The 12,187-nt window shown below is 44.6% G+C and overlaps 1 long non-coding RNA gene across 1 annotated transcript; it reads right to left on the reverse strand.

Moving 5' to 3' along the window:
* Nucleotides 1-630: 630 nt before the first annotated feature.
* Nucleotides 631-3,039, reverse strand: LOC119086470. The gene is made up of 2 exons (XR_005089755.1): nucleotides 2,748-3,039; nucleotides 631-834 (listed from the first exon to the last, which is right to left on the reverse strand). It is a non-coding gene; the product is annotated as an uncharacterized LOC119086470 (long non-coding RNA).
* Nucleotides 3,040-12,187: the final 9,148 nt, after the last annotated feature.

Genomic DNA, 12,187 nt, shown 5'->3' on the forward strand with positions numbered 1-12,187 from the left:
CAGTAAAGTACTTGCTTTGCAAGCGTGCGGTCCTGACTTCCATCCCTAGAATTGTGTAAGAGATCTGTGCTCAGTGGCACACACTTGTAACACCAGCACTGACGTGGGGGTAGAGACAGGCGTATCCTTGGGGATCCCTGTCCAGACAGTTCAGATCTTGACAAGCTCCAGGCCAATGAGAGACCGTGTCTCAAAAGTCAAGGTGGGTGGCACCTGAGGAATGATGCCTGAGGCTAACCTCTGACCTCCACAGGCACATGCCACATAAGCAGGCACACCCCTGCACACTTGTGTACCTACGTGTACATGCACAAACCAAAAATTCACATTATTTTCCACACTTGAATTCTCTTATAAAAATTGAGATTTTTTTTTTGTATTTTATGTATATGAGGATTTTGCCTGCAAGTAAGTGTACATGTGCACCACATGTTGCCTGGTACTTCCAGGGGTCATAAGAGATCAGATCCTCTGAACCTGGAGTTAAAGTTACAAGCCACCATGTGGGTGCTGGGAACCGAACCTGGGTCCTCTGTAAGTGTAGTTCCTGCTCTTAGCGGTTGAACCGTCTCTCCAGCCCCTCAACATTTAAATTCTCAACCCACTTAGAGCCCATCTCTGAATCCCGTATTGAGAAATGATCCACTTTTATTTTTCTCACTGTTTGCCACTGTCTTAGTTTCTGTTCTGTCGCTGTGACAGAATGCCCTAACAAAAGAGCCTGGGGCGGGGGCTCACTTCAGCTCACCATCACCCAAGGTTATGGTTCATTGGTCCATGGTGGTAGAGGAGGTCACAGCTGCAGGGGCTTAGGCTAGCGAGTCAACGTTGCATCTGCAGTAAAGAAGCGGAGAGGAGTGATGAGTCCAAACTGTAGCTCACTTCTCTTTCCCCACTGACAGTCTAGGATCCCAGTCAGAGAATGGTGCCACCACAGTGGCGCCCCAGGTATGGTTATCAAGACGGTTCCCCATGGGCATGCTCGGAGGCACAGGTCCACAAGATTCTAGATTTTGGCAAGTTGACATCACTTATCACAGCTATGGAATCATTTCTTGTCACTATGTGGAGCTCTCTTCAATTAAGCTGACCTATGTAAGTGAATTTATTTCAGAGCTGGGTTTAGGGTTTTTTCTTTGTTTGTTTTGAGACAGGTTTCTCTATATAGCCCTGGCTGTCTTGGAACTCACTATTGACGCAGAAAAATCCTTCTGCCTCTGCCTCCTGATTATTTCAGAACGTTTTTGTTTTTAAATCCCACCTGCCTGCTCCTGTTCTTATGAACTTGTTTTATGGTATGTCTTAATTTTTGGTCCAGTAAATTGCTCCCTTACACTTCTTTTTGTGGTTACTTTTGGCAATTAGCAGACCTTTCTTTTTATTTATTTGTTTGTTTATTTATTTATATTCATGGTATTCATTAATTACACTCATGATATTAATTACATTTGTGGTATTCATTGATTACATTCGCAGTATTGATTCAATAACTGTATTTATGATATTCATTAATTATATAAATTGTATTGATTTATTACATTCATGATATTATGTCCTGATACTACTGTCCATTTATGGGCCTTTTTCATCACACAAAACAGAGATTCTGTACTTAGGAAATCATTGCTCTATATTCCTTTCTTCTCCATCTTGAGATATCGTCTAATCTTTCTGTCTCTATGAATTTGTATATTCTATATATTTCATGTAATACAATTCTATAGCATTTGTCCCTTTTTTTGAATGTAAAGCCATTTTATGTACAACTGCAGGAGAAATAATACACTTGAGCATAAAAACAGGTTATAATTCAAGTCCAGGGTTATTTTAAACAAGTCAGTTCTTTTCATCTGCCGTACTGGCCACAGGGATTGAACATAGGTTGCCAACGCTTGGCAACAGGTGCCTTCAGCCACTGAGCCATGTTGCTGGCTCCCACATGGCATCTTACCTGTTTAGTTGGCTGTTTTCCTTACTAATGCAAGTCTCTAGAGCACAGGACTCATATTTACCTCTAGAGTCTCAGGTCTACACACAATCATCTAGGACTTAGGTTTGTTTAAACACTTACTAATTTGCATGTGGGTGCATGCATGGACAGATGGCATGCACGTGGAGGTGAGCACAACTTGTGCAAATTGCTTTTCTCCTTTTACTATGAGGGCTCCAGAGATGGGACTCGAGTCATCAGAATTGGTGTCAAACACCTGTGCCCACAGAGCCATCTTGCTGGTCCCTTAGGATATTTAATCCATTATTCACAAAGAAATAAATGAGATGGTAACTAATGATATGGTTGCAGATGACAACTGATAAAACATATCGCTATCCCCTATGTAAGATGAGATGTGTTGTCAATAAGATCCCCAAACCAGGACGTAAACCTGACTGGGTTTCTCTTTGTGTGTTTCTCTAGGCTCCTAAGCAACAAAACACATCTCTAAAACAGATCCGGAAACTCACAGGTCAGAAGGGTTCTATCCTTATGGGTCAGCTCAATGCTGATGACTGATCAACTGTGGACCTGCTTTAGGACTCTTTCCACTTGAAGGGGAAGAAAGTTGAAAAAGAGGGTGTGCCCATCTCTCTGACATCTTTCCTTCCAAAGTCAGTCAAACAGCTCCATCCTCCATTGTTTCCTTTCCTCGGGCTTCTCTGTCCCTACATCTTCATGTAGAGCCCAAAGTATGGGAGAGGAGAATGGACAAAGATGAACAACCAAGAGTTTGGTGCAGGAGGTCCATTACCTTTACTCCTCTACCACGGATGTGGATGTGGGATGGCCATCTTTGAAGGGAAGACGTATCAGGATCTCTGTGTCCCCGGGTGCTGTGTTCCCATTCCGGGCTTCTCATGGGTCACTTCTAGGACACGATAAAGACAGGATAGTATGCTTAAAAAGCAAAACAAACCTCGATAGGTGTGCTGTACACTCCTCAGCTTCACGATGGGTGTGACTTCATCTTTGCTCCCCTAATTGTTAAATGAAGGGGGTTCTGTTAGATGACGTCAGCAGTCACTATGCTAACAGTTTCTTTGCTCCTGTTACAGTCTCACAGTTGGAAGAAACAGAGATGAACGTCAGTGCAGCTGATCTGACATGGTAAGCTGAGTCTGTCTACAGACTGTCCTGTGACAGATACCCGTGCTGACTAGTTTCCTGTCAACTTGATACAAGCTGCCATCATTTTGGAAGAGGGAACCTTAATTGCCCCCCCCCAGATTGCCCTGTGGGCAAGCCTGTGGTACATTTTCCCCTGGCTGTCCTGGAACTCGCTCTGTAGACCAGGCTGGCCTTGAACTCAGAGATCCATCTGCCTCTGCCTCCAGAGTGCTGGGATTAAAGACATGTGCCACCATGCCTGGCTGGATTTTCGTAATTGATGATTGATGTGGGTAGGTCCAGCTCACTGTGGGTAACCACGCATGAGCTAGTGGTCTAAGGGGGTAAAAGAAGGCAGGGTGAGCAAACCATGAAAGCAAGCCAGTAAGCAGCTCCATGGCCTCTGCATCAGCTCCTGCCTCTTGAATCCATCTTGCCCTGAGTTCCTACCCTGACTTCCATCAGCAATGGAGTATGACCTGGGTGTTGTAAGCTGAAACAAACCCTGTCCCCCCCCCAAACGTTATATTCATTGGGGTTCACCACAGGAATAGAATTCCAACCCGTGACACCATCTTCATAAAACACCTGGCACTCTGACTTGATTACTCTGAGAGCAATTGCCTCCTTCCTAAATTATCCTTTTATTCCTCCTGTAATGTCACTTCAATCCCACTGACATCCTCTGCTGTGTCCAGTATTTCAGGACTTCCTACCAACTGGACCCAGGAATATGTATTCTGGTCAATAGACAGGAGTCTGCGACAGATCTTCCAACATCTGGATAATGCAAGGTCAGGAAACAGAGTTACTAGGCAGGGGACGGGTGGGGGGGGGAGAGAGAGAAGAAAGAGTAAAGGAAGGAGGTAAAGGAAAAAGTTAGTTTGATGAGCAGTGGAGAACTATTTTGTGAGCTTTATTTATTTTATGTTTTATTTATAAGTATGTGCACCACGTGCATGCCTGGTGCCCACAGAGAGCAGAAGAGGGTATAAGATCCCCTGGTACTGCAGTTACAGATGTTTGTGGCCTACAATGTGGGTGTTGGAATTCAAACTTGGGTCCCCTGGAAGAGCAGACACTCAGTCACTGCTCTTAAATGCTGAGCTATTTCTCTAGGCCTCACTGTATATATATATATATATATATATATATATATATATATATATATATATATATATACATAATTCATTTGTATTTTTGTGCATGGGTGCCACATCATGTATGTGGCAGTCAGAGGACAAGCCACAGGAGTCAGTTCTCTCCTTCCAACATATGAGTCTTAGGGATCAAACTCAGGCCAAGCCAAGTACAGGTGTGTGTGTGTGTTTTATGTAAAACTTGGGTGTCATTTCTGGGAGCCATCCACCTTGTGTTGTGAGGTAGAGTCACTCCGGGGACTCACTGATTATTCTTGGCTGTCCAGTGAGGCCCAGGGCATCTACTTGTCTCTGCTTGCCCGGCACTGGGGCACTGTGTTCTTTTCTTTTCCTGTGGGCTCTAGGGAGGGAACTCAGCTTCTCTATTGGTATAGCATGTACTCTACTGACGGACTCTTCTCCTTTGCTCTTGGTGGAGGAATTCTTTACATAAATAATTGATGTTTGTGAATGCAACCCCTCTTTTCCCTCATCCTCCCTTAGACCAGAAATATGTTGGATTTGAAATAGCCGCTCCCTTCCTTCTCTCTAATTTCCCTCCTGATTCCAAAGAAAATGAAAACATTTCTCTTTGTTTCTCAGATCAACGCTTATGGAGCTGAATGTTTCAGAATCCCGAGATGTGACTTCTTCCTCCGTCTCTGACGTTGTGCTTCAGGAGGCTGTCCCACCCAGCTGTTACTGTAAAAAGGGAAAGCCTTCTACTGACTACAGCATGTCCTCTGCATCATCCAACAACAGCTCGAGCCTGTCTTATCTTCCAATGTTTCATGAAGGAACAGCTTGGCAATTGCAGAGCGATAGTGGACCTGTTTCCTCCCAGAAGGAACCATCTATGCCCAGGAGCCCTGGCACACCCCTGCCTACTTCTCGGCTGACAGATCCTGAGAAATCAGCTCTTTCTCCGAATTTGGCAGTTCTTCCTCCCTTACAAGCTCAAACTTCCTTCATTAGCTCTATTTTTAGAATCCTTAGATCCTTGTGAGCAAGAGAAAACAAAAGATAAGGGAAAGACTCATTTTCAATCAAATCATGGGCCAGATTCTGATTTGGATGAGAGTCCAGGACCCCTGGTATGGGCTCCACTCCAGCTCTCTCCTTTGATCAGAGGACAACTGGAAGGACATATGTCTCAGAAGGTTTCTACTTTGCAGCAAGAAGTGGTGCCTCTGCCTGTGAAGAAATCCTGGAACATACTCAATCATTTGATGGATGTACAAGGAGTCCCTGAAGAAGAGCTCCCGAAAACTCGGTTACCTACACTCATTCCTCAGAGTGCTGAGGAAAATACCAACACATCTCCAGATCCTCCATCATTTCATCTCCACATGAACACTGGGGTGAATTCGGAAGTCCATAGGACGGAAGCAATCATTTCACAGCCATTTCCCTCAAACAGGCAGTCACAACCCCAGGATGACCGCCAAGAACTTAGACATAATCCTTTAGTTATATCAACAGGCACTCCATCTCCCAGAAGTTTAGGGGTTAACATAATTCAGGAAGAACAAGCTTTAGTGAAAAAGGATTCAAAGCATGTGTTAGAGCTGAATAAAGAGCAGAGGGTCATAGGTCTTCCAGAAAAAAGGTTACAGACACAAAAGGCACAACTAACTAATGTGGAGCTGACATCCAAGATACCACCTTCAGCCACTGACAGCATAAAGGTCACTCCACTGGCATTGCTTCAGGTTATGGACTTAATGGGAATAATCCCAGAACCACAGTCGGAGGTGATGGACTCTGTGGGGTTTTCCCCACAGCCACCAAATCAAGCAGAAACAGTGAGTATAACTCCTCAGCCATTGGATCAAGTAATTGAACCAATAGAAGTAACCCATCATCAGCATCAAACCACGGAATTAAAGAGCATGGCCTCAAGACTGAGTCAAGTCACAGATGACATGAAGGTAACTCCTGTGGCATTGTTTCATGTCACAGATTCCATGAGGATGATTGACAAATTAAGTCCACATGGCATAGAACCAGTAGGAATAGCCCCAAAGCCACAATACCAAGTCATGGAATCACGGAAGATGGATACATTGCATAACATAGGAAGTGTAAGTCTAGGGCCACAGCAGACAGTTGTGGAAGCTGTGGAAATGATTCCCCAGCCTCAACATAAAGACATGGGAACACTGACCATGACCTTGGGGTCACAGAATCAAGCCACAAAACACATCAGGATTACTCCCAGTCCAATACATCAAAATGCAATGGAAATTAGCTCAAGTGCACTGCCTGAAGCCACTGAAGATACAAAAGTGTCTCCAATGGCAAAACAAGTCATGGATTTCATGCAGATGATTCCACTAGGACAGCCAAACATTACTAAATCTAGGGCTTTGATCCGAGGCTCACAGCCTCCAGCTGAAAATTTGACCCCAGTGTCAGCTCAACCAGATGTTCCGACTACTGCTGTCCCAGTAGGAACTGTAGAATCTAGAAGCGTACCTCCACAACCACCATCTAAAGTCCTGGAACCACCAGAAATGACTGATGACCTACTACCGTCAGGTCAGTCCCTGCATGCTCTAAAGGTGACCCCGCTAGTCCAGGCATCTCTGACAGGAATGATCACACCACTACAAATTGTAGAACCTCAATTCAAAGAGTCTCTGGAATTGCCTTCTGGGTTACAGGGTCAAGTTGGAGTCTCCGTGGGGACTATGCCACAATCTCGAGGCACAGAGTGTGTGTCACTGACTCCAGGACTGTCTCATCAGGTCACAGACCCTTTGGAGTTCACCCCATGGCACCAAGACTTAAACTGTTCAGAGGTGAGCCCAAGGCAAAGTCACAACATGACAGAAACTATGGGGTTGAACTGGCCACAAGTGAAGGATCCTATGGAGACACCACAGCCACATCATCAAAGAATGGAATCCACGAGAACAATCCCAGCACCACCAGATCAAGGTGCAGTACCTATAGGAAGGGGCCAAAAGCATCAAGTTCCAGAAGCTGAAGTAGGGCCAGTCACACCACTGCGTCAGGAAATGGAATATTTGGGGGGGAGCACAATCCCACAGCCTAAGGTTAGGGATTCAGTGGACTCACCCCCAGAACTACCGAGTGTAAAATCTGAGCTACTAATGCCAGATCCAAGATTGCAAAGTATGAAATCTGTGGACATAACCACAGATTTAGTCCCAGAAATGGAAAAATATGGACCACCAACCTCAACAGTGGTATGTATAGATTTGGCCCCAGAACTGCATCAGCAGAATATGCAATATGAGGAATTAATCCCCATACCACAACTGCAAAGTGAGACATCTGTGCCATCGGCCCCTGAGTCTCAGTTTCAAGATGTGAAATCTGGCCAACTGACAGTTGAACCACAACTCCAAAATAAAAAGTCTGATGAGCTGACTCCTTGTCCACAGTTGCACAGTAATGTATCAGTGCATTTGATTTCCAATCCTCAGTCTCAAGGTATGGAAGAAGCTCTTTCAGCCCTATCACAGGAGATACAAGGAGATATAAAAATGGTGGAGTTGACTCCAAGACCATCACTTGAAGATATAAAATCTGTGAACTTGGCGGCAGGACCATGTTCGCAAAGCACCGGCTCTGATAAGATAGCCCCTGTACCATTGCTTGAGGATACAAAGACTCCATTTGTAGAAGGTAGGAGTCTACTTCCTGAGGCACAGGTGGAGATTATGGAAGTTGGTGAACTGATCCCAAGCACACACTTTTATGCAACAAAATCTTTAGAAGCGACCCCCAAACCAAGTTATCATTTCCTAGAACCTGAAGGACTGACCCTACAGCATCCAGCCTCAGAAGCAAGGGTGACCTCTGAACCTTGCCGGCAGGTGGAAGAATCTGCTCCGTTGCCACAATCATCATTAGGGATGAGTCCAGCACCATTGAGCCAGACCTCAGAATCTGTGGAGGTGAGCTTACCACCACTCCAAGAGACTCTTGAACCTGGGACCCAAGTTGTAAAAGAGATGGAAGAGACTCCAGAATCAGGAAGTGCAATTAAAGATACTCTGGATTTGCTACTAGATTCAGAAGTGCAAACTATGAGCTCAGGAGTGATGGCCCCAGAGCCACAGCCCCCAGATGTGAAGTTTGTTCAGGTGACTCTAGAACCGGGTTCAGAAGTTACTAACCCATCAGAACGAACTCTGAAACCAGAAGGTGAAGACACAGAGACCTTCAGGTTGACATTCTCTAAAGCTGATGATACCCAGGGAACCATCATAGACCTATATTCAGAAGTGAGATCTCTGGAGTTTAGTCTAGAACCAGGAGTGCAAGGTGAGAAATCAGAGTCCTTTGCCCAGAATTTGAAGTCTGCAGAAGTAATCACCGAACCACCTGTACAAGTTGTAGAACCTGCAGGACTAACGGCAGGACCCAAAAAACATATTAAAGATGTGATCCCAAAGGCACAGCTCCACGAAGTAAAGTCTAGGCAAGTGGATAGAGAATCACAGTTGCAAAATGAGAACTCTGTAAATGTAATACAACCTTCATCTGCAGGAGAGGTAGATCCTGAAAAGACAAAACTAGAGCCACGTCTACAAAGTTTATCACTGAAGGAACAGATTGAGGGGACACAGTCCCCAAATGTGAAATCTGTGGATTTAAATCTAGGCCCACAGCAGCTAAGTGTCAAATCGAAGTTGATTCCAGGGCCAAAATTGCAAACTGTCCAGTTTCCAATGTTATATCAAGGACTACTTCTTCAAGGGGAAAACCCAGTAAATTTCATGTCAGGCCCCCCACATTATGGTGTGAAATCTCATGATGAAATACCATGTTCTCTGGGGCCAGAAACCAGATCATCAGATTTTAACCTTGGGCCAAAGCTTCGAGAACCACAGCAACAACCACAACCACAACCTGGGAATTTGGTAGACATAAACGTAAGACCATGCTTGCATCATGTGAGATTCTCTGATGCGATCCCAGAGGTCAAGCACCAAGGTTTCAAATGTGCACAGTTCATGCCAGGAGTTCAGCCTCAAGATAGGAAGCCTCAGGGATTGATGCCAGAATCGTTTTTGCCATTAAGCCAAGAGACACAGGTTGAAGATAAGAAGCTTGTGTTGCCTCCGGAAGTATCAGAGTTTTGCAGCATGAAACGCCCAATCCCAGCCTCTGAACTGCAACATCCAAGAGTGACAGCTAAGCAGGTCAATCCAGGACTGTGGCACCACGATACCAAATTTTCTGAGTTGGCTTCTAGGTGGAAATATCAAAGAGTCAAATTTGGGGAGCAAACCCCAGGATCATTGTCTCATGGTATGAGTCCTATGGCTCCAGAGTTAGGGATACATGATCCCAAATCAGCAAAGGTGACTCCAGGCCTACAAAATACAAGGCAGGTGAGTTTTAACTCAGGGCCATGGCTGCAAGATGTCCAATTTTTTGATGTAATTCCAGGGACTCAACCTCAAGGTGTGAAAACTTCAGAGTTAAACTCAGGGCCACAGTTAGAGTGTGTAAAAATGTTTGAGTTGACCACACAGCCAGAGAGGCAAGGGATGAAGCCAGAGTTAATAGTACAAGAGCCACACTTTAAAGATATAAAATATGTCACAAGGAATCTAGTACCAAACTTTGAAAGCAAAATGTCTTATCAACTAGCGTCTGAACCACAGATACCAAATGCAGAATCAAAGAAATTGACTCCTGGGAAACACTTAGCAAGTGCAGATCATTCTGGGTTGATCAGAAGAGCACAGGCACAAGGTGTAGAATCTTCTACATTGATCCAGAGACAGCATTTGGGACATATAAAACCTGCAGAGAAGATCACAGCCTCAAAGCAAGGAGAGTTAAGGTCTGGGCCACATTTGAAAGATGTCAAATCTATGGAGTTGAGGTCAAAGTCAGAGCTGGGGAAAATCATATCTATGCTGGCAACCCTGGGGATACAAGCAGGAGATAAGGAACGTGAAGAGCTGCCTCCGGGCTCCACCTTGAAAGGTTTAAAATCTGAGTTACCACCTTCAGGACCACAGTTAGAAGACAGGAAATCTGCAGTTTTAACTCTAGGACAATGTCTAGAGAGGATAAAATCTACAGTGATATCCCCAAGTAGTTCCCAGTCAGATGGTATGAAATCTGTGAAGTTGATCCCAGGTTCAAGAATTCAGGAATTGAAAACTGTGGGGTTGGTTGAACCAAAGAAGCAAGGGGAGAGTCCCGGGACTTTTGCACCAGGGATGCTGTTTCAAGATAAGCCTATGGAGGTGTTGCAAGAGTCTCATCAACACAATGTAAAACCCAAGGAACTGACTTCACGGCCACAAACACAAGATAGCAAACGTGTGATTGTCTCATGTCTGAAGCAGCAAAGTCTAAAACCTGTGAAGAAAGCCAAAATACAAGGGATCCAAGGAGTAAGATTCATGGATTTAGTCTCCACACAACAGTATCAAGGGAGGGCACCCATGGATTTAACCCTTGAGCCTGGACAGGATGACCATATGAGCTCAGCAGAGTGGAAAGGTGGGGTGTTCGACCAACTGAACAAACAGTTGGAGACAGAAGACATGTTGTCTCTGGGGTCAGATCAGGAACCCAAACCTGCAGGTAGAAAACCCATAGAGCTCACTTCTAAACTACAATGTAAAGATGCACCCTCATTTGAATTGGCTCCTGAACCAGTTGTTCATAATGTAAAAGCTCAAGAGGTCCAATATGGGCCACAGGCACTAAGTATGAAACCTTGTCCATTGACTCCAGAATCACAGGTGTACCAAGTGAAAGCCTTGGAGCCAATGTTAGAGCCACCGCTTCAGGATGCGAGAACTGTGGCACTAAATACAGAACCACAAAGTGCAAGTACAAAATCTGTGCAGTGGATACCAGTATCTGAGTTTCAAAGGGAGAAATGTATAGGGTCAAACTTTAGGTTACAGTCTCAAAGTGCCAGCCCTACAGAATTGAAGCCATCTACACAACGGAGAGGTGTGAGGTCATCTGATTTGACTGTCAGGTCAAAAATTAAAGGAGAAAAATCTGGAGAGTCTCATCATGAGTCACAGTTACAGCAAATAAAAACCTCTCCGTTAGCACTAGGGCTGCAGAAAACCAAAACTTTTAACTTAACTTCTGAGCCTCAGCCTCAAGGGATCAAAACTGGTCAGCTAAACAAAGAGACACAGGTAGAAAGTGTAAGATCCATCCAGTGGATACCAGGACCTGAATTCCACGGTGTGACATTTTTAAGATTAAATAGTGGGTCACCATATCCAGATGTCAAATCTACAGAACGGAAACCATCCATACAACTGGAAGGTGGGAAGACATCAGAGATGGCTCTAGGGCCAAAACCTCAAGGGAAAAAATCCATGGATTTTAACCTTGGGCCACAAGTACAGTGTGTGAAGACCTCTGAGTTGTCCCCAGGACCAGAGCTACAAGAAGGGGAAAACATCACATCAACCTCAGAGCTACAGTCTCAGTGTGGGAAAAGTGTGGCCTTACATCAGGGACCACTGCTTGAAAATACAAAATCTGTTCTTTGGATACCACTGGCTGACTGTCAAGTTAATAAACCTACACTGAATCTTAGGTTACCACCTCAAGATGTCACAGCTAAAGAGTTAAAACCCTCAATACAACTAGATGTGAAGACATCCGATGAGTTGACTACAAGGCCGAAGTCACAAGGTAAACAACCTTCAGGGTCAACCCAGGAACATCAGTCTCAGAGGTCCAAAACTACTGATTTTAAATCTGAGAAACAGTTTAGAAATACGAAAGCATGTGACCCAACCTTAAGGTCAAAGATCAATAATATAAAATTGACATTCAAACCCAGGTTTTGCTTAGAAGACAGGAGCTCTCTTCGATTGAACCCTGGGATACAGTCTCAAGAAGTGAATCCCTTAGGGTCATCCTCAGGAACACAGCCTCAATCTGTGACACCTTCAGTGTTGAAACAAGA

Source organism: Peromyscus leucopus, chromosome 22 (assembly GCF_004664715.2).
Source record: "Peromyscus leucopus breed LL Stock chromosome 22, UCI_PerLeu_2.1, whole genome shotgun sequence".
Lineage (NCBI taxonomy): Eukaryota > Metazoa > Chordata > Mammalia > Rodentia > Cricetidae > Peromyscus > Peromyscus leucopus.